Here is a 26,573-nt window from a genome sequence, read left to right as displayed (position 1 = left end):
CATCTAATGTAGGTTGTCTATGTCTTATTTTGTTTATAGTAGCAGTGGTAATAACACGAAGAACACATTATCGTCTTGAGTTTTGATACCTGTACCCTATAGGAGGAAGAAAAGGAAGATGTCCTTTGAAAATTTGTCTGCTTTGCCTTATAGACAAACTTCAAGAAAGTTTCTAGTCTTTCTCCTCGCCTATCTTGCATCACTTTGATACGGCAATTTTCTTTTTTGCTTCTCACCGTTTTTGCTAACCTCCATTTTTATAACTCGCTTTCATAACCTGGACAGTTATCGTCATTGTGATACTATCGACATCCCTCTCTAAAGTGCTAGGAAATAATAATAAAAAAAAAAAAAGTTAATCAGCAGAACGAAAGTATAGAAAAGAAGGTTAGTAGAAAGACATTGAGGGAAGGAGGTAAATCACTAAGGCACACAAAGGTCATCTGAAATATTTTGATTTTTATTTATTGAGATGACTATTATCCTCATCTTTTCTTAGTTGTTTCACAACGTTTCGACCAACTATTCCTCTGGCCTTCGTCAGGTGATAATCATGATAGGATAGGAATTCTGAATCTCCCGACTGCATCCACTGCAATTACTGTCTTCCGTAGTTGTTGTCATCTCACCACGTTTTGGCCAAGTAAGCCTCTGGCCGGCTTTGGGTAGGATTGAAACCTCTATCTTCAAACAATTCTCACCTGGAACCGTAGAGATTTAACATCTCTATCAACTGTGCCACGGGCCCCGAAGGACGATCAAGGTTGAATTTTTTGGTCTTCTAAATTCATGTATTTCGTATTATCTGATTTTCCATGGTCGGGTCCGTACTGAATGGTATATATTATTTAATTGGAATTCATTATTGAGATGAGTATTATTTATTAATTTATTTATTGCGGACTATTATCCTCATTTTTATTGGTTGTTTCACAACATTTTGGCCAGAGGCTTACTTGGCCAAAACATGGCGAGGCGACAATAACTACGGAAGGTAGTAATTGCAGTGGATGCAGTCAGGAGATTTAGTTGTGGACAGTTGACCACAGGTTGTAGCATGACCCAGATCAGGATAGATTTAGGAGGCCAAGGTGAGGTAATGAATTTATGTCATCTGACAAACATGGCTTCAACAAGACTATGATGTTGTGGTTATCATTTAGGGGGTCGTTTCCACAATGGTGTCACACACGCATGCAACGTCTAATTGATATCTATGGAATGCTGGAATGTATCGGAGTTCGTGTTTATTGTATTTTGAGTTTTTATTTTTTATTTTTTTCCTTGTGAGCCACTGCATGCCTTCTCGGCATTCGTCAATGTGAGACATGACGACATAACCAGAGAAGGAAACCACGACATATTAGTATTAGTCATATTGTTATTAGTATTAGTAATATTATTAATCTATATATAATATGATAGCATGTGTGTTATTTTCTGTGTCACACTTACATCTGGGTCGTTTAATTGTTATGTAGTTCCATTTCTTGTCAGAAATAATTTTACCCAGAATTCTTCATAAGTTTTGGTTTCGGTTTCGATTATAGGTGATGGCACTTAAGTCCTCTATTTTTTTTTATAAACAATTTAATCAAGAATTCTTCATTAGTTTTGGTTTTGGTTTCGATTATGACTGAAGGATATTTTTTTCATAAGTTTTTTTTTTTTTTTTCCCCGTTACGATTCAAGCTAATGCACCCAAGTCATATGGATATATTTTTTTTATTTTTGAAATCGCAACTTTATAATACATAAAAATCGATAGAACATTAACTCTATAATAATATATACGAAATCTGCAAGAATTAAAATCTCATATTAAAGCATATTTTATGACCGGGCTTTGCCGGGCGTTCATGCTAGCTTAGATAAATACTTTTGCAGTTTTAAGAAAAAAGCTACGATAATATTGTAAAGTGTAAGCAAGACGACGTATATTTGAAAGCACACTCGTTGCCGTGAATGTCTTGTTTAAGTAGGCCGCTCTCGCCTCTCATGCAAGTCATTAGTCTACTTCTCCGGTCTTGTAACTGGGCGTCTTGCGTTCGATTCCACCTCTACACACCCTCTCCCTTCCAAGGCCACAAGATACTTGCGTTGAACTTTTGTAGGTTTCCCGTACTCCTCGGTGACCCATCCTTTTTCAGTGCAACCACCATTCTGGATCACCATGTTGTAGGTGTACCCACTGGTACAGGTTCTATGATGCTCAATACCATGTTTTGGTTGAGGTCCTCCCTAACTCTTCTGTGGGACTGGGATTGGGGTGTGGACAGCTGAGGGTTTGTCCCCCGAGATGAACTTGATGTCCATGGGTTTTCCTTTCATCGCCTGCAGCCGTTGATATGCGCATACATTGAATGTACTGGACTCAAAATACTCCTTTATCCATTGTTCCAATCAGGGTCGGTTTTCTTCCGTAGGGGAAAAGGGATATTGTCTGGCTTAGGTTGGACATTAGTTCTTTATGGACACCCACATGGTGCCTTTCCACTGTCGCTAGGAAGTAGGGTCTGGAAAGTTCTCTGGTACCAGACCAAGATCTTTTAGGGATAACTCTGACAGGCAGAAATCTGATTTTTTTTTTTTTTTATACATATATAATCTGGTGTGTTTCCTGTGATCCTACTCTGATTTTAGCAAATATCATGCCTTTTATGGTTAGTAGGTTTTCTGTGATTCCCCGAATTCGGTGACTGGTCGGTACTAGATATTTGTCTGGAAACGTCAGAATTTTTTGGATTTCTGGTCCCCTAGAGCATGTCTGTGCTCCAGTGTCTGCGATTGCATCAATGCGGTGAGTATAGAGGCCAGCTGGCCCTATGAAGATACACCCGAATTCCGCATGGGCCTCTGGAATTGGAGTTATCTCTACCGTCAGGGTTGGCGCTGGATCAGGAGTACCTTTTCCAAACTTATTTTTGTTCCAAATAAGGTGCGACATGGCCTTTGGCTTTGTCATGTTGGCTTCACCTCTTTTTTATATTTGTCCATCTTGGCAAATCATCCAGTTACGACCCTTTTTGTGTCTTTGGGTAGTGAAAGTTCTGGATTCTGCTTCGACCACTCCCACTGTAGATCTGTTGCTGAACCTCTGCTTCAGCTTCCGGCAAACTCTTTTAAAGTGTCCGGTCAAGCCGCAATTGTGGCAAGTCATCTTTGCTGCTGGACAGCCCCCTCGTCTTCTTGAGCCGTTGGTGTGTGAACTCTTCCCACACCATTTACAGGGCTCATGTCTCTTGGAGTTGATACAGTCTAGTTCTCCCAAGGCCGCTGCCTGCGGCCCGACCTCTGTATGCTTGTTGTAGTGGGGTATACACTACTGTGGAGATGGAAGACTTGTCCGAGGTCTTTAGGCTGACAAGCCTGTTGAATTTTTCTTCCAGTGTCATAAGCGTCGCAGCCTCCGACAGCACCTTGCTTTGATACTCTAGGTTTGCCAGCCCTGCCATCATTTGTCAAAAACCATATCATTGGAGTAGCTGACTTTCTGACCGCATCCTATCCCATTCAGACAAGTCACTGAAAAATCGCAGGAGCTTGTGACTGATCGAAGTTGTGCCACGAAGTCCGTAACCGATTCCCCCTCCTTCTGCCTTACAGAGTGGAATTCTTGCCGGTACACTTCTTTGTGTAGGCTTCTGACAGGTACAAGCTTTGTGTCGTAACAGCTATTCTTCTGCAACAGAGTTCAGTATATTTCTGCTCCTACCATGTCGAACAACAGCCTGTTTACTTATGGGAAACAGGTCGTTCTCAGTTCGTTTCTTAACATTGTTGGCTCGATCAACCCACACATCTTCTTGTATCTATTCCAGGAGTCAATGAATATCACCCAGTCACCATCACTTGAGTTTGGTTCTATGGTAGGTCTGTTGGGTCTCCTTGTAAGTGACTTGCTGGACTGTCCTCCGTCTCTTTGCAGGACAATATTCTCTTGCTGTAGCTCAAGGATCTGTTGCAGTAATGTCTGCTGTGTTTGTTTCATCCATATTCCAACATTGTTTGTAGCAGGTTTCCTATATCGGCGATGCCATGTAAAATGTCGGCAAGACGACGTATATTTGAAAGCTTACTCGTTGCCGTGAATGTCTTGTTTAAGTAGCCCGCTCTCGCCTCTCATGCAAGTGGGCGAGTTTACTTCTATGGAGGTGTGACGCCAAGACCACTCCGGTCTTGTAACTGGGCGTCTTGGGTTTGATTCCACCTCTACAAATATCAGAGAGTTTCCATTTATACTAAACATCTACAGAATGCCAACATCAATATATTATATATGAATCAGTCTCCTGTGGAATTTCCACAGGTCTTGCTTTTGGGCAGTAGAATTCTACTTTTTGTTCAATCCAGAAAAAATGGACTTCCACTTAAATTGCTGGAAACTTACACGGATGTGATTTCTTTTTGTTTGAATTTTTATATATATATATGTATATATATATATATATATATATATTTTGATTTAATTTTAATGATATTTCTCCCATAAACTGATAATTTGACCGTGAAAATCAAGACATCAAACATTTCATGATAGGATAGGAGGGTTAGTTGACTTTTGTTTCATCAAAGAATGACTTCCTATTTCTTACCCTCACATATGCACTCGGTGACTTTGTCTTAATGTAAAAATTTTTCAGTTAGAACTGATTGGAGTTGTTTAGAAAAAATGGTTTTGATTTTTGTGCTGCCCCCCCCCCCCCCGCCCGCTTCTCTCTCCAATCACACAAATCAGGAATTACATATCAACAAAATGGCAAGACATGTGAAATCTTTCCAAGAAATAAACTACATTCCATAAGACTATGCTCTAAAAATGGCAATTAAAACACAGAAGATCAAGGAGGAAAGAAGTGCTATTAGTAAGAATATGAATTTGTCATACTCGCTTAACTCGTATCTCCTGAAGAGCAACGAACCTCCGACATGCATAAAATTGAATACCTATGCATTGCATGCAAATCAGACGAAAGTACAACTAAATCTAATTTATAAAACTCGCTATGTCTGTCTGTTTCCATATTTTCAAACTATCTTTTCCGAAATTACAAGTAGTAGAGCGACGCTAGGAGCTTCAAATGATTGGATTTTTATGGGCTGTTCTTTTATGGGTCTTTAGCCGGTTAAAATAATTTTTAAGGGATCAAAAAATGGGGTAAAATTGAACAAAATCGTTATACATTTTGTACATTCATCTTAGTTTATTTTTAATCAGTTCTTATGCGGGTCACGTTGGCACAGTGGTAACGTCACCAGCTTTGAATGCTACAGTTTTGCTTTCGGTTTTGATTCTAGCTGATGGCACCCACTTTTTAACTTTTGAAATCACGACTTTATAATAATATATACAAAATCTGGACAAATTAAAATATATTTAAGTGTAATTTATGACCTGGGTATGCTAGTAGACAATATGGATGATCTGTTTAACAAAACTCATGTCATGTTCGATTTTCTCAAAGGCACAAGACTTTACAAAAATGCAAAAGTCTCTTTACCCATATCTCAAATATTCCTACGAGAGGCGTGCAATAAGTAATGCCCCTAGCCCACTTTCAGTTGTCTGATTTACCTGAAATTTTGCATGTGCAATGATTTATATCTCTACGGGTTATGTGGCAAATTACAGCTCTGAACTAATTGTGGTTTCTGTTTTACAGGTGTTTGAACCGAGTCAGGTGTGAAATTGAGCCTGTTGAATGTCAAGCAGTGATCCGGTTTTTGTATTTGAAAGGACGCACACCACAGGAGACTTTTGATTAGATGAAAGAAACTTATGGTGATAATGCCCCATCATATGGCCTTGTAAAATGCTGGCATCGTGAATTCAAACATGGCTGGAAGTCTGGAAACAGCTCCCAGACCTGGTCGAACCTCCTCCCCTTCTGCCATTGATGAGGCATCTGTCTGTCAAGTTGAGGCTGCCATTTTGGAAGATCGACGCATTACTATTCGCCAAATAGCCCAAGATGTCAAGATTAGTACAGGGTCTGTGGAAACTATCATTCATGACCATTTACATATGCATAAGGTGTCTGCCAGATGGATTCCCAGGTTGCTCACACCATTCCAGAAGTGAGAATGCATCGAGTGCTCAAGGATGAATTTGCAGATGTGCCAAGAAGATAAGTCAAAGTTTTTCAAAAGACTGATTACACAGGATGAAACCTGGGTCAATCACTATGATCCAGACATCAAAGCCCAGTCAATGCAGTGGAAGCACTTGGACTCACCACCTCCAAAGAAGGCAAGGGTGCAGCCCTCCACTGGCAAGGTCATGCTCACAGTCTTCTGGGACCAGGACGGAGTAGGCAAAGGGTACTACAATTACAGGAGCCTATTATGCTTCACTTTTGAGGAAATTAAGGAAAGCTATCAAAATCAAGAGACTGGGCAAGATCAGCAAAGGTACCCGCCTCCTGCAGGACCAACGCTCCAGTCCACAACTCGCATGTCGCCACATCAGAAGCATGGGCGTGTGGTTATGAAATCCTCCCCCATCCTCTCTACCCTCCTGACCTTGCACCCTCTGACTTTCACCTCTTCCCAGCCATGAAGTTGTTTTTGAAAGGAAAGCGTTTCCCAGATGATGCAGCCTTGATTTCTGAAGTCACATTGTGGTTGGAGAACCAACCTGATGTGTTCTACAAAAACGATCTCCAGAGCTGCATCGAACGATGGGAGAAATGCATAACTATGGGTGGTTCCTATGTAGAGAAAGACTAATGACTGTGCCAAGTTTCGTTGCTCTACTGCTATGGAAAGTGGATCAGGGGCATTACTTATTGCACACCCCTTGTACAACTATAACTTAAAAAATAAAAAAAACAAGACCTCCCCTCTTTTAATTCTAAGTTCTTGCATGGAGCTGTAGGAATGGGATAAGATAGGTGCTGACGGGTGCCATTTAGAGGATGACTTTGCACCTGTGTAAATAAGGACGCAGAGATATTACTTTTATTTGTGATAGTTGCGACACACAAACTCGAGTAATAGCGGACTAAGATTAATAAATGTAATTTGTATCATTCTATGCGTTGCTTCCTTGTAATACTACTGTAAATAACCTACACATAAGAATCTACAATAAATAACCTGTCATCGCATTAAATGATCTAACAGGATTGACATGCCTTTAAAAACAACCAACCACACACACACATAAACGTACACAGGGATGGAGAATGATTATCCTCTCCCCTCATCATTGTCGGAAAATTAATCTCCATTTGTCAGCTTTCTTTTGCCATTGGCTATTCACAACTCTGACTATTACTTGAGTTCTTTTAAGGAACCACAAATGCAAGAAGTTGTCTGGAACAGAGCAATCTCTGAATTAGAAGCAAATGGTTCATCAGTAGGATCAGTCCATGTCTCTATGACGTGTCATTTATAGCAGTAGTGACTGTAGAGATTGTATGTGTAGCTCTTTATTGTGTTGCTTGTTGAAGTTGTGTAATAACTAGTGACGATTCCAATTCTGATTTTTAAAAAAATTTAAATATTTAATTCTAAGGTTTTTTTTTTTTTATTACTATAAAAACCTATGTAATATGTGCATAGATTTTCATAAATGTAAAAATACTTTCGTGGGGTAAGGTATCTATAGGTTTTAATAGTTAAAAATCGATAAATATCTATCGTTTTATCCTGAGTACCAGCAATGGAAAGTTAAGTAGAAAAAAAAATTGAATTAAATGAATTGTTTTTCATATTATTTTGTAGTTTTGTTTTCTTTATTTTTTTATATAATTAAAATAAAAGAATTGTTTCGACATTGGAAAATAGGCACAATATTTTTCGCTTCTGATTAATCATTCCAACACTAGTAAAAGCATTTTTTTTTTTCATATTATTTTGTAGTTTTTTAATTTTTTTCTTTATTACAGTGTTAGTCTTTCCCTCGTCGAGGGAGAATAAAAATCCTTCAAAACCGATCTACTGCATCTTTCAAGCAAAAATTAATCTTTCCTTCCACCATACATCACCATTCCTGAGCATCGTATACCTCTACAAAGCCTCCATTCACCCATGTCGCATCTGGACTGATGCATCTACTAATGGTCTCTCCTTTTGTTATATTCCTAAATACTTAGGAAATAAAGACAAACGTGAGTTACACCGAGTGGTATGTGTAATGGGGTTTATTTATAATACAGAAACGTAAGGCTGCTCGCCTAAGGTAAATAGAAGTACATAGTAACAAGTATGGGGAAGAAAGTCTGATAATCAACACGTAAGACTATCCGTCTTACTGCGACTGCTTGTCTGCCGCTGTCTGCCAAACAGTCCAATATATATATACAGTTTGTAACCGGTGTATAGCCAGTTATGTTCCTTCACAACACCTCCCCCTGAAGCTGAAATCTTCCTGATTTTAGCTTAAATACCTCTTCCTTTTAGGGTCAGGGCTTAATCTCCTGGTAACTTTTCTCTTTCTTGCGCTTTTCCTTCTGGTCAGCGTTACCCGGGGTAAAGGTTTCTGTCCAGCCCGTATGGTCGGTTCAGGCGAAATATTCATTGTTTGCGGTACACACGCTGGTTTTGGTATATCAAAAATATCGCACAATGTTTCCATTGGTGTCTCTTCCACATTTGGAGACAGTCTGGGACGTATTTGATTTCTGTGTCTTTTGCAGACAAAACTTAATCCTTGGATGGTATAGACCATGCTCCCAATCCTTTTTTTGATAATACCTTCAACCCACTGATTTCGTCCATTTTGAAAATTTTTGAAATATACATTTTCACCTGGGGAGAAGCACTTGGTATTAAGGTTTTCTTTTTTGAAAACTTTCTTTTTCTCTGGTAGCAGCCTATCGAAGACAGATCTTATCTTTCTTGCAAACATTAGCTCAGCCGGGGAAGAATTGACATTATTATTAGGATTTGGTGTCACCCTGTAAATTGCTAAAAATGTTTGAATACATTGTTCGTCTGTGTCCGTAGTAAGATTTTTCTTAAGTGCCCTTTTAAACGTATCTACAAATTTTTCGGCCAACCCATTCGATCGTGGATGGTACACAGGTGTTGTCATATGTAGAATATTTAGTGAGTCACAGAATTCTTTGAATTCATGAGCAGTAAATGCTGTTCCATTATCGCTCACTAAGGTTTTTGGCACTCCAAAACGGCTAAAAATTTCATTAAGCGCACTCACAGTGTTTTTTGCTGTTGGATGTCTAAACTTAAATATTTCTGGCCATTTTGAAAAAGAATCTACAATAATCAAGTAAAAATAACCATTTATAGGTCCCGCATAATCAATATGCAGACGTGACCAGGGTAGGTCCGTCTTTGGCCATGGCGTCGTTTTTACTGGAGGATCTCGAGCTGCTAATTGACATCCTCTGCATGTCTTGACACATTTTTCAACTTCCTTGTCCATACCAGGCCAGTACACATATCCTCTCATAAGGGATTTCATTCTCGAAATGCCCGGATGACCTGTATGAAATTCCTTCAGAATTTTCCTCTGTAACGTTAGTGGAATTACGATCCTCTCACCATACATGAGCACATCTTCACAGATGGAAAAAGGCGTTGTTTGATCTACCTTTTTATTTTTTTTTATCCATCCCAATTGATTTTTCATTTTCTTAATGAAAATGTCATTTACTGCCTCTTTTTTTTATTTTTTCGAAAGTTACCGGAAGTTCACGTATCATATTACACATTGAACTTGTACATTCACTTTCGTCTTTAAGCGCAGCAATTACCGTTTCTTCGAAACTTTCGCTTCTTTTAGGGATCAACCGTGATAATGCATCTGCGTGTCCTAACTTTTTTGAGGATACATGTTCCATCTTAAACTGATAGTTTAAGAGGGTTACAGCCCATCGCTGTAATCGATTCGCAGTGTGTGGGAATGCCTTTCTTTGATCCAAATATGGTAAGTAGGGGTTTATGGTCGGTTTGCAAAATAAAAGATCGTCCATGGAGAAATCGATTGTACTTTGTAATTCCAAATATTATCGACAGCGCCTCTTTTTCAATTTGGCTGTAATTTTTCTCCGCTGCAACCAACGTTCTTGAAGCATGGGCGATAGCTTTTGTCCTACCATCCTCATACTTGTGAAGTAATACAGCGCCAACACCGTAATCACTGGCGTCCGTTGCTAGTATTAGTTCCTTTTCTGGATTGAAATGTGCCAATGCTAAGTCTGACAGTAGACATCTTTTGATATTTTGGAAAGCAGATTCACATTCCTTATTCCAGTTCCATTTAACACCCTTTTTCAGTAACTCGTTAAGAGGAGCTCTTAAATTATGTATGTTAGGGATGTAAATTGCATAGTATTGAACTAATCCCAAAAACGATTTTAATTTTGTCACTGAATCTGGAGCAGGCATCTTTTCAATTGCTTCAGTCCTTTGTGGATCCGGTCTTCGACCCTCTTTGTCGATTATTTGACCTAGATATTTAATTTTTTTCATAAAAAAATCGCATTTTTCTGGGCTCAATTTAAAACCAAATTCCTGTATTCTTTTGAATACTTCTTTTACATGCTTCTTATGATCTTGCAAATTTTCACTTTTAATTAGGATATCGTCAAGGTAGGCCATTGAAAATTCCAACCCTGCCAGCATCGTGTCCATAATTTGCTGGAAAATAGCAGGAGCAACCTTTAATCCAAAAGGAAGCCTCTTTAGCTTAAAAATGCCCTTATGAGTATTTATGCCTAAGTATTTGGAGCATTCATCGCTGATCTTAATTTGCAAGTAAGCATCTGAGAGGTCTATCTTAGAAAAAATTTTTCCTCCGTTAAGCTTAGAGAACAGATCTTCTGCGGACGGAAGGGGATAATTATGGTCCAATAGACAGTCATTTAAACCCGTTGAAAAATCTCCACAGACCCTTATTCTGTTATTTTTTTTCTTTACATACACGGTTGGACTTGCCCAATCTGTGTGGTTAACTTTTTCAATGACTTCCAGTTGTTGAAGTCTATCCAACTCTTTTTCGATTGCGTCCATCGCTGAAAAAGACACATTCCTTTTAGGTTTGAATACTGGAGTGGCATTTTTCTTTAATTCAAATTTTGCCTCTGTCTTAATACAGAGTCCTAGTCCTTCGGCAAAAACATTGGGAAATTCAGTTTTCAAATCCTTCAGGAAGTCTTCCCTTTGGTTTGCTTTTTCTGCAGTTAAAACGTTACAAAACGAATTTATGGGTTTCTCCCATAAATTAAACAGGACAATCCAATCTACCCCAAACAGGCATGTATTCTTTCCTGGTACGACGTACACTTTGGATTTATGAGTCTGGTTAGCGAATGTCACTTTGCATTTTAATTCTCCCTTGAACTCTAATCTTTTGCCGCACACACTTCTCGCCGTCTTTCTGGTTTTCGTTAATTCAGGTCGACCTATCCTTTTCCATATATCTTCATTTATAATACTAATATCTGCACCGCTATCCAGAAGCAATGTAACCAGATGTCCATTTATCCGAACATCAACATATTTCCGTCTTTCGCAGCTTTTTTCTTTATTCATGCGAAGCGTATTTACATTATCGGTCCCTTGTCTTTTCTTCTGGGCACAGTATGTTCCCTTGTGACCTCTGAGACCACATTCATAACATATTTTGTTCCTAAACCAGCAGGTCTTATTGTTGTGTCTTAAACTACCACAACATTTACACTTTAGCTTTGGGTCTTTGTATCCTTTAAGGATCCTGTGTTCTTGGAACCTGGACTTTCTTGTGGTCCCTTGCCTTTTTACTTGCTGCACCTTAAAAATATTTTTCTCTTCAATGCGAGTGTTGTCTTTCTTTATGTTAATCAGACGTTGACACTCTTCAGTGACTTTTTGCAATGTTATGTTAGGATCCGCCTCCATAATTGTTAGGATCCGTGAACGTATATCTTTGTCCCTTGGTGCTGTGAGACCTTGTACAAAGATTAAACATTTAAATTGGTCTGCGGAAATTTCATTCAATTTAAATGATTCGCATAAACAGTTCACAGTGCAAGCATATTCTAGATAGTCTTCAGCTTCTGCCTTCTGAATGTTCAAACATTTGTATCTAGAGTGAAATAGGCTATCCCTTTTATCAAATATTTTCGACAAGGTACTAATTGTTTCCTCGAACGAAACCTCCTCCGGTTTTTTTGGTAGAATTAGATTTGCATACTTGGTGTTTTCATCAGTACCCAGTTTTTGTAGTAGCAGGGTAACTTTTTCCTCATCGGTCCAGTCTAAACATCTTTTCGTAAAAATTGTTTCGTATCTTCTGTAGTATGCAGGGAAAGTAACACCAGTATCCGGGGAGTAACGAAATTCCGTTAGTGAATTTGAAATACCCTCGGCAGAAAAATTAGTCTTCTTCCCGGTCGACGTTAGAATTAGCTTTTCTAAATTCTTTTGCTGTGTCGACATTTGTCGTTGTAGTATGTTTGTTTGTTCTTGTTGTGCCTCTAAAGTTTTTTGTGTTCTTTCTTGTTGTTGTTGCAGCTGTTGCTGTAGCTGTTGTTGTTGAATTTGTTGTTGTTGTTGCGCTAAAAATTGTTGAGTCATTTTTGTCTGTTCCTGGATGCTAAGGGCTAGAGCCTTAGTTAACTCTGCTAATTGTTCCATGTTAGCTTCTAGTACAAAAATGTCTTTTCGAATTCTACACAATAATTCCAAAGAAAAATCGTAAATTTACGTATATCGTAAATTAGTAGCAATATGCAGACACAACACGTTTCAACAAAGTTCATCCATAGTAATTCAACAGGCTTTGTAAAATAATTCTTTTTTTTTTTTTTTTTTTTTTTTTTTTTCAACAACGTAAGTTCATACACAAAATATTTCTTACTTCCCACGACAAATAGTTCCAATTATTTATATAAAGGCAATAACAAACAATTAATTTTCCAAAAAAAAAAAATATATGGCTGCCGTTCCCACGTGGCATAAAATGGTACAATAGTCGTTGTATTTATATTTTTTCTTTCGAAACTCGTAATCCTTTAGTGTAGTTTCGAATTCAACTTGCGACCATTTTTTTTTTTTTTTTTTTTTTTTACTTGTCAAAATAAATATAAATTCCACTTTACCTTGAACATGTTTCTATAATTTCTTGTGAGTTCTTTACGAAGAAAAATCCGTACTTTTCGCTACTTTAGGTAGGAAAATTTTTTAAATTCATTGACGCACGTGGTCAAAAATCCTTGTGTAGTTTGTTTTTTTCGTAAAACAAAAAATCCTTGCATTGTACACAGTCCTTGGTACGGTAATTTATCTCTGTTAAGAGAAAGAACATCCTTTCGTCGCCATTGTTATATTCCTAAATACTTAGGAAATAAAGACAAACGTGAGTTACACCGAGTGGTATGTGTAATGGGGTTTATTTATAATACAGAAACGTAAGGCTGCTCGCCTAAGGTAAATAGAAGTACATAGTAACAAGTATGGGGAAGAAAGTCTGATAATCAACACGTAAGACTATCCGTCTTACTGCGACTGCTTGTCTGCCGCTGTCTGCCAAACAGTCCAATATATATATACAGTTTGTAACCGGTGTATAGCCAGTTATGTTCCTTCACAACACCTTCTTAGACAGAACCCAAAAAAGAGTCTCAAATCTAAAATAGTTGACAAGCTCAATCCTCTCACTGCAATGTTTGTGTCGTTTTTACGAGTGATTGAATGGAATGTGCTTTGATAAACTTTGAGGACTTGTATTCCTTTGATGTACATACTCCTGACTAACAGGCAGCAAAATCGCACCCCTTTGCTGCTGAGGTCTCTTTTTTTTTTTTTTTTTTTACATGGAGTTCACCACTTATCAAGGCTCAATGGCCACTCGGGGATAAGGGTTATTTTGTGTACAGTAATCAATGGCCACTCGGGGATAAGGGTTATTTTGTGTACAGTAATCAATGGGATAGTGTAGCAATAGTATTGGAGAATTGATAAAGTGTCATTACTTAAGGGGGCGCTTCATCAGGAATTTGTTTGTGTTGGACTTGAAGACATCCATGTTGAAGTCGGGAGGGAAACAGGCAAGCGGAACAGTTCCACAGGCTTGCGGTTCTAAGAAAGAAGCTTTGTTCATGGAATCTACATTTTGATTTAGGCACAGATAAGGAGTTGGGAAAATTATTGACGGTGGTTTCAGCTAGTCGGGTGTTTTTTGAAAAAGATTGGCGAGGGGGGACCAGAGTTAGTAGTGGGAATTTGGTAAATTGGATTACTTAAAGGGATGGCTTATCAAGAAAGAAGTTGGAAAGCAGGAAAACGGAACAGAGTTCCACAGGCGTGCAGTTCTAAGAAAGAAACTTTGTTCATGGAACCTACATTTAGGTTTAGGCACAGATAGTGAAAAGCTCAATTAAGTATTTGCAATGGAAATGGAAAGATATACTCGCAGCGTCTCTTCTGTGGGGGAAAAAGGTTGTAAGCAGGAGAAAAGAATATCACTCACTAGATTTCGAAGCTGGTTTTGGAATTTGTAAATGCAGGAAAGGATGCTCTGATCAGCACCTTCCCAAGATGTGGCAACATTACTCCATCTTACATTTTTTTTTTATCGCATTATTAGCAAGTTATTAGCAGTTATTCGCGTTTTCTTTGTTTTGTATCTTGCATTATGGTTAACTATAGTGTTGCTCTGGGATAAACAGCTGCTTTTCACTGGAATTCATGACAAGTCACTATTAAGCACTTTAAAGTATAAAAACTTTGATGAAAAAATGATGTGATTCAAGGTTAAATAGCTTGAATAGGGTTGATATGCCGTAAAACAAAACAAACATCTGGAGTGTTTTTCTCACCACGTTTCAGTCCATGTGATCTCTGACCATCTTCAGGTGTATCTTGCTGAATCTGAATTCAACAGAAAGATTTTAGAGTTTGACAAGATATACCTGAAGAAGGTCGAAGGTTACATCAACTGAAATGTTGTGCAAATAACACTTGAAATGAGAACAATAGTCCGAATAATACAAACTGTAACTTTTAAGTTTGGAAAAAGTATTTCTGTATCTTGTGGAACTTGTGTCTGACAAGATACATGTTGTGGCCTTATTTTAGGGGTTCACAATATCAAACAGGAGAGTCGATAAAGTCATGTGAACGATTAGGCTGGCATGGAATCTCTGATTAGAGAGTCCAAAATGGCTGCCTTTCACAGCGATGGGAGAGTCCATGTGAAGACAGGAATAGGGGTGTCAGTTACCCCAGAACACCCCCCCTCCAAAGATTTATTTCCCTGAAATATAATTTTTTCTCTTAGGGTTGACTTCCAAGGGGTCTGTCAGCTTCCTTTTTCTAGTGGAACGACGTATTTCCGTACTGGTTTGAGGAGGTTCCAGATCAAATGCCTCATATAGGAGGTCCATCGTCTCTTCTTCAGATGGAATTTCACTTGGCTCGTCTGAAGTGTGTTTGCGAATTTGGTTTAAGTGTTTCTTATGTGTGGAGTGTGGTCCTTCCACCATATAGACCATACGACTGATCTTGTTAATGATCGTTCCCCACTCCCAGAAGGTACTATTATCTTTATGCATTTGGAAAAATATCTTTTCTCCCGGCATGTAGTTCTTCTTGGGTATCGTCAGCTTGGTGTGTTTTACCTGCTTTGGTAATAACTTATCAAAAACTGGCCGTATTTTCCTTGCAAACATTACTTCCGCTGGAGACATCTGGGATGGTGTGTTTTCGTTGGGCGTTATGCGGTACACCTGAAGAAATTGTTGTAGGGCTTTTTCGGATGGCGTGTCCTTAGCCTTCTTCAAAGCTCTCTTCAGTGTGTCCACAAATCTTTCCGCCTGGCCGTTTGACCTGGGTTGGTATGTTGGAGTTGTTGTAATGTGGTCCACTTGGAAGTCTCTAACGAACTCTTTAAAGTCCCCGGACGTAAACTGAGTGCCGTTATCTGACACTAAACAGTCGACCACTCCGAATCGTGCAAATAACTCATGAAGAGTTTTTATGGTGAAGTCCGTAGTTGGGCTCTTACATCTAAAGACTTCGGGCCACTTGGAAAAACTGTCCACTATTATAAGGTAGTAGTGTCCCTCAAGTGGTCCTGCATAGTCCACATGTATTCGTGACCATGGATAGTCGGCTTTGAGCCATGGACTGAATTGAATAGGTGGTGCTTTCGCCGCTAGAGCACATCCTCTGCATGATTTCACTTTTTCTTCAATGTCCTTGTCCATGCTTTTCCAGTACACGTATGAACGCATGAGGCTCTTCATTCTGGTGGCGCCAGGGTGTCCTGTGTGAAAATCCTTGAGGATTTTTTATGTAGGGTCGCTGGAATAACTACTCTATCTCTGTATAGTAGAACCTGGTCGCACACTGAGAAAGCTTCTGCTACTTGTTCATCCGATTCCAGTTTTGCTTTGGTTTCTTTTATAAAATCGTCACTCTCGGCTTCTTTTCTTATGTCGTCTAGGGTAACCGGAAGTTCTTTCACTGTGTTACATAGAATCAAACTGTAGTCCTTCTCTGATTGAAGTGATGCGATAACAGAATCCTCAAGCGGTTCTCCAGTTGTTGGTATTAACCGGGATAGGCCGTCAGCATGTCCTAACTTCTTTGATGGTAGAAACTCCATTTCGAAGTCGTAATTGAGTAGGATTGTTCCCCATCTTTGCAGTCTGTTTGCCGTATGTGTAGGCAATCCTTTTCTTGAACCAAAGATAGCAATGAGCGGCTTATGGTCCGTTTGAAGCTTAAAATGTCTTCCATGTAAAAATCTATTGAATTTAGTCACAGCGAAAATAATACTTAAAGATTCTTTCTCTATTTGGGAATAATTCTTTTCCGCCGGTAGTAGGGTTCTAGACGCATGTGCTATCAGTTTCGTTGAACCATCAGGCATTTTATGTAGGATGCATGCGCCGATTCTATATGCGCTAGCGTCACTAGCGACGATTATGTTCAGTTTCGGATTATAATGGGTCAGGAACAGTTCTGATGTGAGCACGTTTTTTAGCTTTTCGAATGCAGTCTGGCATTCTGTGGTCCAATCCCAAACTTTGTCCTTCCTAAGTAGCTCGTTTAGGGGTGCACGTAAAGTATGCAGGTTTGGAATAAAAGCTTGATAATAGTTGGCTAAGCCTAAGAAACTTTGCAAAGTTGTTAAGTCATGTGGCTCAGGCATATTTCTTATCGCTGTGGACCTTTCAGGATCGGGCCATCTACCGTTCTTGTCTATTATCTGACCAAGGTATTTAATTTGGTTGAGGAAAAATTCGCATTTTGTGTCTTTCAGTGTGAAGCCATACTCACTTATTTTTTCAAATACCCGAAAAACATGTCTTTTATGTTCTTCTATAGATTCACTTTTTACTAGAATGTCATCTAGGTATCCTATAGAAAAATCAAAGCCACTCAACATAGTGTCGATTATTTGCTGAAAGATAGCCGGGGCGACCTTGATCCCGAAAGCTAACCTATTAAACTTGAACAGTCCTCTGTGGGTGGTAATACACAAGAGTCTGGAGCTTTCTTCTTCCACGGGAATTTGTAGGTATGCTTCGCTTAAATCTAGTTTTGAGAAAATTTTTCCTCCATTGAGTTTCGTAAATACTTCCTCGGGGCTAGGTAGCGGGTAGTGGTGATCCCTTAGTGCTGCATTCAACCCTGTCGAGAAGTCTGCGCAGACTCTAATATCCATTGATTTTTTCTTTACGTATACAGTGGGGGCAGCCCACTCACTGTAGTCGACTTGGGTCAGTATTCCTGACTTGACGAGTCTATCTAGCTCCTCGTCAATTTTTTGTATGGAGGCAAATGGTATGCTGCGTTTCTTTTTAAAAACCGGGGTGATGTTATCTTTTAATTCGAACTTCGCCTTCATTTTTGTGCGGCAGCCTAATTTGCCCGAAAAAACATTAGGAAATGACTCCATCAAGTCTTCCTTAAGTTTTTTTGCTTCGGCTGTAGCGCTGTCTATTTTCTGACAAAAATCGCTCATGGGCGAGTCCCAGAGTTCAAATTGTTGAATCCAGTCTGTCCCGAAAAGATTATTTGATTTCTTTAACACAAACATTTTTAGTGTTAAAGTTTTGCCCTTCAATGTTACATTTGTAGTGACTTCGCCTTCAAACCTAATGCGTTCTCCCGTTACCGAGTGAGCCACTCTGTTGGTTTGTCTCATTTTTGGTTTGCCAATTTTACACCAAGTATTATATTTTATTATGGACAAATCTGAGCCACTGTCAAGTTGAAGCTTTACGTTTTTGTACCCGATTTTGACTATTACGTACTTCCGTACATTTTCATCTTTCCCTAAAATTCTCGTCGTTTTGACGTCACTCTTGCGAGGTCCTTTTACTCTGCAATGCGAGGCTTTGTGGCCATTGCGTCTGCATAGATCACATTTACGGGACCGGTAAGGACAATCTTTCTGCCAGTGGAGTTCTCCACATCCTCGGCATGGGTAACGTGGTAAATCAGGCTTATTTTGGTATGTTTCCTGAGTATTGCGTTTGGTTTTCACTTGACTTTTTGGGAAGAACGGTTTTTTATTTTGCACTTTCTTGATGTATGATACATTTGCCTCTTCTATATTTCTGGAGTCCTGTTTCTCAGAAATAATTCTTTGGCATTCCTCAGCCAATTTTTGAAGGGTAATGTCCGGTTCCTTTTTGAGTGTGTTCAATGCCCTGCGTCTGATTTCAGCGTCCTTGGTTGAGACTAAACCTTGAATAAAAATCAAGACCGTGAAATTGTCGGCTGTTAACGAAGATAATTTAAAATTATCACAATGCCTGTTCACGACTGATGCAAATGTTGTGTAGTCTTGGTCTTCTTTGCGAGTCAGGTTTATACATTTCCATCTCTTATGGAATAAACTAGTTTTCGGGCAGTATAACTCCATTAAGGATTTTACAGCCTCGTCAAATGACAATTCGTTCGTCTGTTTTGGCAGTATATAGTCCACGAACTTACTATGTTCCATGGCTCCCAATTTTTGTAGTAAGAGACGAACCTTCATCTGCTCGCTCCAAGTTTTACAATCAATTCTGAACACGTCGCCGAATCTGCAGAAATAGGTTTCAAAAGTTAATTTTTCATCAGGCCGGTACTGAAAAGTTTCCAACGCTGACCAGATTGCAGTTTGGGAAAAAACGTCCTTGTCTGACTCTCTACTGTCTTTTTTAGATATAACCTTAGATAATATTTCCAACTTTCTCTTTGCTTGTTCTTGCATTTCAAGTATTTGGGCATTAAATTGGTTTCTTTCTTCTTCTCTTTCTTCTTCTCTTCGTTTTCTTTCTTCTCTTTCTTCGAACCTTTCTGCTTCTCTTTGTCGTTTTTCCTCCTCCATTTGCTTTCTTTCTTCTTCTCTTTGCTTTTGTATTTCGGAGAACTGAGTTTGCTGCAACCGTATCATAGCAGCTATTTGTTTTGAAAGTTCTTCCATGTTGAAAAATAACTAGTCTCCGAATTTCTAGGTTTGAGAAATTTCACCAAGAAAAAAACAATTTTATGAAGATGATATATGAAATAAATATTCACACATGAGGAGGGACAGAAGGAAAAGAAAAAAAAAAAGTTCCGTGTTGTATCTTAGCAGAAAATGTAATAAGACACTTAAAAAGTTTTTGTTTAATTTCCATGAAAGGAAAAAAAAAAAAAAAATAGTGAATAACTGTACTATTTGTTGAAGTCAGAGAATTTTGCCAACATCAAAAGTATTTAAGAAATATCAGAGAGAGAAAAAATCTTTTAAAGTTACCGTTTTTCTTTTTCTCTTTTTTTTTTTTTTTTTTTTTTTTTTTGAAGTCCATAAACTTTTTTAGTTTCGACTTTCAGTATTTTTCTAATTTCCTTTTGTTGTTGCTGAAATATTTTCCTTTTATAGAGTTGTATTTTTACAATCCTCGAATATGCTTTTATGGTCAGTACATATCCACATTGGCACGTTGGTAGAACTTGTTTCAATAAATAATTGTGGGTTAGATGCACGTGTCCTATGTAGAATCGGTTTAATGACTTTGCTGTTTCTGTTTTTATTTTTCTCGTTCACCATAACAGAGAAAAAAAAATGGTTGCTTGCCAGCTAACCACACGTGTGTTCAAAAATACAAAAGCGTAAATTTAAGTTCACCAATAACTTTTTTTTTTCCAGCATAGAATGTAATCTATTTCGTTTTAAAACAAGAAATTGATTAGGACAGCAATATATATTTTTTTTCTACTCAGTTTTGGTTTGGCGATAACTTTCTTTTTTTTTTCTTGTTATTGAAAAAAAGAAGTAAACTTGTTGAACTTTTCAAAGCTGGTAGAAAAATTTAAAGTTGAGTCAGAAAAATAGGAAAATAGACGTTTTTGATTATTAGTCCAAAGGAAAGGGTCCTTGTGAGGTTTTTTCATTCCTACGTCGCCAGATGTTGTGGCCTTATTTTAGGGGTTCACAATATCAAACAGGAGAGTCGGTAAAGTCATGTCAGCGATTAGGCTGGCATGGAATCTCTGATTAGAGAGTCCAAAATGGCTGCCTTTCACAGCGATGGGAGAGTCCATGTGAAGACAGGAATAGGGGTGTCAGTTACCCCAGAACAATACACCCAAAGAAGTTTGACCAAAGCATGATTAGCACCTGTGGCACGGTGGTTACAGTACTTGGAAAAAAAATCAATTGTAGAAGTGATATTTTCCTAAAGATTGAAGGTTCAATTCTCAGTGTGGGTGAATAAAAAATACAAGTGCAAGTTACTTAGGACTTCTGTCCAGTCATGGAACGAGAGCATGCCACCCAATGAAGTAAATTCCATTCAAAATTCCGTCCACATTTTCAAGTTCAGTAGAAACATTCTAGAGTTCAACAAGATACACCTGAAGAAGGTCGGAGGTTACATCGACTGAAATGTAAAACTGACACTCAAGATGAGAATGATAGTCCGATGAATCCAAATAATATGAATAACAAATCCTCATCTCAAAAATTCAGAAACGTGATACGAAATCAATTTTGTTTTATGGCATATTAACACACCGGTTTCCATTGGATCATTGAAGTTAAGCAACATTGAACCTGGTCAGTAATAAATGGGTGACCATTTGTGACTGTGGTCCTGGATATGACCTTAAACTATATCCAGTGGTGAGGCCCCAGCTTGCAGACTTTGGGGAGTGTGGAGCCACCGTTTAATTGCCATTGCTCCCAGGTCCACTCTGACCCAGAGTGGTAGTACCTGTTAGGGTTCCAACTATGGGTTAAATAGAAACCGACTTGAAAACAACAAATATATTCTGTTAAAAATTTTTTTCTTCAAAATCTTTGGATTCAGCATTAAATAACCCGAAAAGGGTTGATATGCCGTAAAACAAAAACAACCAACCAACCAATCCAGGTACTGTATATGCTTTCTGCTTATCTCGGCATTGTTTCCAGTTGTCCTCAACTTTTTCTTGCCACTGAATCAAACAGTGCTGATTCAGGAGAGGTGTGGTTAGAGATTGCACAACCCTTGCTTCACAATTACACTTGCAGCTGCCCCTTTGTCTTTCGAGACTGAACAGAGGCATCGAATCTAATAGCATATGAACCCTATTTAGGTTATTTAATGTCGACTGCCATAATTTTGGTAAATAAATTTTAACAAAATCCAGATAATCCAAATTATTAATCATCTGAAAAATTCAGAAACATAATATACAAAACTGAATCCACTTTTTCAAAAAAAAAACAAAAAAAAAAAAAAAACGAATAACATGACTTTTTGAAAAACAATAAAAGAAAAGAAATAGAGCATTTCTTTCATGTTGGATGAGGGGGGATTATTTGTCCGATAATTCCAATGAAAATATTCTTAATCTCCTTTTCTCTATGACCCAGTCTTTTCTGATTAAAGGCAGATTAACCCATTGAGTTTTCCTACCAGGAGTCATACTTTATCCTACTTCACATGTACACATCCACGATAGACTAATCAGGGTGTCCAATTAGTATGCAGTGAAGGTCCTTTATATAGTTATCTTATCTGAGTTTGTCTTATGTTAAATCTTAATAGCAATACAGCTGAAAAATTATATTTATTTCTGACTAGCTGTTTTTCATTTTAACTTTTAATTTTTATGTTTGCACATTTTTTTAAACTAAAACAAAAAAGAAAGACAACATTTTTATATTCTTCAAATAAATAAGTTATTCGCGTTGCTGATTTTGAGTTTTTATCATAGTCTTAGGAGAATTAATTGGAACCAAGAATCATAAAAATCAGAACTTTTGTGGGTATTGGAATAAAGAAAAATGTGGAAACTAATTACTGATTCCCACAACGATTTAAAAAAAAAAAAATTATTTAAAACGTTATTTTCTGTTGTTTGTGCTAATGATAAAATGTTAAATACTTATTGGATTTAAACGATTCAAACATATAAGATCAGAATACTGAATTTAGATAAAAATGGCACAAATGAAAAATGTAGATGAAAATGTCACGATGAGTTCATCCAAATCTTGGATGCAATACATAAACGAAAAACATTGAGACGTTTGTCAAATTAGAAAGAAAATTATAACTACATTTAAAAATAGGTGAGGACTCTCACACGCACAAAATTACATTCTGCTTTTTTAAGTGATTTTAGCATTGAAATCAGAATCTGTAATTGTATTGGAATCAGAAATTTAAAACAGAATTGGTAATTCATATTATTTGGATTCTTCAAACTACTTTCTCATCTTGAGTGTCATTTTCACAATGTTTCGATCAATGTAACCTCCTTTGGGTGTATCTTGTTGAACTTGGGAATGTTTCTGTCAAACTAGAAAATTTGGACGGAATTTCGAACAGATCCCTTTGTTTACTTCACGAAAATACAATTGCGAATTACTTAGGACCTCCATCCATTCATGACGGACGGAACAGAATGTTATTTTGGAATACTGTTGCCATATCTGGGCAGGAGCTGCTAAAAACAGCCTATCCTGCTTTGAGAGAGTACAAAATAGACTTCGTGGCTTAGTGGGGGATGCCCTTTTCTCTACCCTGCAACCTCTCTCCCACAGAAGAGACGTTGCGAGCCTATCCTTGTTTTATCGTTATTTCCATGGCAGGTGCTCGTCTGAACTCCAATCTCTGGTCCCCCCTCGCTAATCTTTCACGAAAAACACCCGTCTAGCTGAATCCACTGTCAAAAGTTTCCCCCACTCTTTATCTGTGCGCAAATCAAAACGCGGATTCCATGAACAAAGCTTCTTTCTTAGAACTGCACGCCTGTGGAACTCTGTTCAGTCTGCCTGCTTCCCTCCCGACTACAACTTGGATGTGTTCAAGTCCAACGTTAACAAATTCCTAATGAACCGCCCCCTTAAGTAAACACTTCATCAAATCTCCACACTAACATAATGTACTTGCAATGACCCTTATCCCTGAGAGGCTTCCGGGCCTTGATAAGTGGTGATCACTGTGTAAAAAAAAAAAAAAAAAAAAATGCTACCCCCGTGTAGTAAATAAGAGTTTGGTTCGAAATTTCGTCAAAATTCGAAAATTCAACAGAAACATTCACAAGTTTGACAAGATACACATAAAGAAAGTCGGAGGTTACATTGGCCGAAATTTTGTGAAAATGACATTGAAGATGAGAACAATAGTTCAAAGAATCAAAAGAATACAAATAACCAATCCTCATCTCAAAAATTCCGAAACTTGGAATTGGTAATATTTCCAGACTTTCGAGATGAGGATTAATAATTTGCATCATTTGAATTATTCAGATTATTATTCTCATCTTGAGTGCTGTTCATGCAACATTTCGACTGCTGTAACCTCCAACCTTCTTCAGGTGTATCTTGTTGAACTCTGGAATCTTCATGGAATTTTGAACAAAACCCTTTATTTAATCTACAGACATAACATACTGTCGCTGTGTCAGTCCTGCGCAAGGACCAGTGGTGTAACGGATAAAGTACTAAGTAAAATTCATTTGTAAATGACACCTTCTGGAGGTTAAAGGTTCATTCCTCAGTGCAGGCAATATGTAGAATATAATTGTGAATTATTTATGATTTCTACCCAGTTATGGCTGATGGGACGAGAACATGCTACTTCTGTTGATTGAATAAAGTGTTCCATTTAAAATTCTGTGCAGATTCTGGAGTTTGACAGAAAGATTCTAGAGATCGACAAAGTACATGTGAGGAAAGTCGGAAGATACATCGGCTGAAACGTTGTGTGAATAACATTCAAGAGAGGAACAGTAGTATGTATTATCTGAATAATACAGAATTGGTAATTCTATTGGCATCCAGAGCGAGGAGAGGTGGGGGGGGGCGGATATTGGAATCGTCCCATCACTAGTCATAATTTAAAATTTTATCCTTACTAGTTATTTTAGTGAGAGAGCATAATCTAAAAAAAAATAAACTTTAGCGAAGTCATATTATAGTGCCAACAACATGGTACAACGATAATAAATGAAAATTGGCTTGTTAGAATCAAAGTTTGTTGGGAGGGGGGATTATTTGTCCGATAATTCAATGAAAATATTCTTAATCTCTTTTTCTCTATGGCCCAATCTTTTCAGATTAAAGACAGATTAATCCGTCGGGTTTTCCTACCAGGAGTCATATCTTATCCTACCCCACATGGACACGTCCACAAGGATAGACTGACCACGGTGTCCAATTGATATGTAGTGTGAGATATTCTCTCGCTTCGGTTTTGCCCTTGGCAGAATGAAGGAAAGCAAACAGAAATTTCAACAGGCTCAAATTAAACTTCAACTTAAATTTTATTAAAGTAAAAAGATCCAATTACAAAAGATGTGCCATCTTTAGCCTTCTGCCGAAACAGAGCTGGTAACACCCGTAAGGGTAGTAGTTCATGGTTTCATCTTCGCGTTTGCAGGATTCAAAACTCCACACTGTTCGAAGAATAGTTGCAACAAGTCGATTAGTTAAGTGATGCCTTCCAAGGATGAATGCTGCAAGTCCTGTCGTCATCATTGAGTTCACTGAATAACCATCCGAATGGCAGACAAAGGACAGGTAAAAATGTAGACTTTAAATTCGTCTCAAAAATGCATTATACAAGTAAGGAATAAAGTCAATCAAATTGTAAAGCACAACTGTGTGGAGAATACAATATTTCGCTCAACATAAAGGTATTGGTGTTTGCAAATAACATTTTGCTGCATCTTGGGGCATTAATACGTCTCAATGAGACAAAGGAGTTTTGAGGCTATATGCTTTGAGTGGGTTTTTTTAATGTCCATTTAACCTGTTGTCTTTTTGAAAACTGAGCGCCACCTGAAACATAAAGATAGCGCCGAAAATACGATTCAGCAGTTAGTAACAATCAATCTGATTGGTTCAAACAAAATCATGGGTGATCAACCAACCAATGAGGAGCTTGCTTATTTCTGCGGAATTTTTTTACAATAGTGAAGATCTCTTATCTTAATGTATAGTTATTTTGTCCGAGTCAGCTTAAATGCTATTTAGGTCCAACTTTTAAAATCTCACAGAATAATGTTATGTCAGATTTTAAACGTTTGTACAAGGAATATTTTATTTATTTATTTTTTTTTCTCAAAGATTTGTTTGGTTAATGTTTGTCTCTTCACTTACATTTCTTATTTCCATTGATAGAGGGAAAAAAATGAATAAAAATAATCGAAATGCATGCAGCAAACAATGTGCCGTGAAAAAAAGAATAGACTGACACCTCTACTGGCATTTCTATTTTCTTGGTGGTCCAGTTGTTGAATAAAGAAATCTGCAGGAGGAACAGGTTTCCCTTTTGTCAATAAATTGGTGTGTATTTGTTGAAATCTTTCTTTCAATAAAGAAATGTCAACCCTTCCACGCCTCATTAAACAAATACTGGATTAAAAAAAAAAAAAAAAAAAAAAAAAAGATACGCGCTAACAACCGTCCCTTACATAAATGTGGTGAAAGAGCACCTTAGAAAAAGGGAGGACATTTTTTAACAAATGTCTTTCTTTCAAAATTTCCAAAACTGTTCAGTTAATGTTCGACAACTTAACATTGCTAAACACTCACTTGCAGGCTCTTAGGTTGAATTTGTTTTTCTATATCTTATACCAGCAGGGAGATCCAACGTTACCTGGGATTGAATGAGGATCAATGAATGTTCCACACTTCAAATACTTTTATTATTATCATCGAAATCAGTGAAACACTCGTCTAGCTGAAACCGCTATCAATAATTCCCCCGCCCACTCTTTATCTGTGCCTAAACCTAAACGTAGATTCCATGAACAAAGCTTCTTTCTTAGAACTGCACGCCTGCTTTCCAGCTGACTACAATATGGTTGTCTTCAAGTCCAACGTAAACAAGTTCTTGATGAGCCGTTCCACTTAAGTTAACAAATTTACCGAATTTCCATTACTAACGATTACTATATTGTCCAATTGACTACTGTACACTCTTAACCCTTATCCTCGAATGGTCTCTGGGCCTTGATAAGTGGTTATGCCTATGTAAAAAAAAAAAGTCGATTGGGAACTCACTACAGTGCACAAAGAGAGAGCTTCACATGCCTCCCCACATTGATTTCATCCAAATACATCTGTAGAGAGCTTACTATTGATTTTATGAAATTATTTTTACATATTTATGGTTTGAATAAAAGTTTTGAAAATGGAC

The 26,573-nt window shown here is 37.9% G+C and overlaps 2 protein-coding genes across 27 annotated transcripts in view; one reads left to right on the top strand and one right to left on the bottom strand.

Annotated features, from left to right (window-relative positions):
* Positions 1–26,573, top strand: part of LOC145246840 (adenosylhomocysteinase-like 1) — a 736,073-nt gene that overhangs the window by 231,067 nt on the left and 478,433 nt on the right. The gene's annotated exons all lie outside the window — the stretch shown is intronic.
* LOC145246842 (uncharacterized) overlaps positions 1–26,573 on the bottom strand; it is a 323,121-nt gene that overhangs the window by 136,094 nt on the left and 160,454 nt on the right. Inside the window, exon 4 of one of the 20 annotated variants that reach the window (XR_013863193.1) lies at positions 24,675–25,210. The exons of the other annotated variants lie outside the window; for them this stretch is intronic. The gene's annotated coding sequence lies outside the window, so the exon portion shown is untranslated. Of the gene's footprint in view, positions 1–24,674; positions 25,211–26,573 lie in introns of those variants that run through there. 20 annotated transcript variants of the gene reach the window in all.

Source organism: Euprymna scolopes, chromosome 24, assembly GCF_053919585.1.
Source record: "Euprymna scolopes isolate OS-2025 chromosome 24, ASM5391958v1, whole genome shotgun sequence".
Taxonomy (NCBI): domain Eukaryota; kingdom Metazoa; phylum Mollusca; class Cephalopoda; order Sepiida; family Sepiolidae; genus Euprymna; species Euprymna scolopes.
This window is presented reverse-complemented; position numbering and strand designations above follow the sequence as displayed.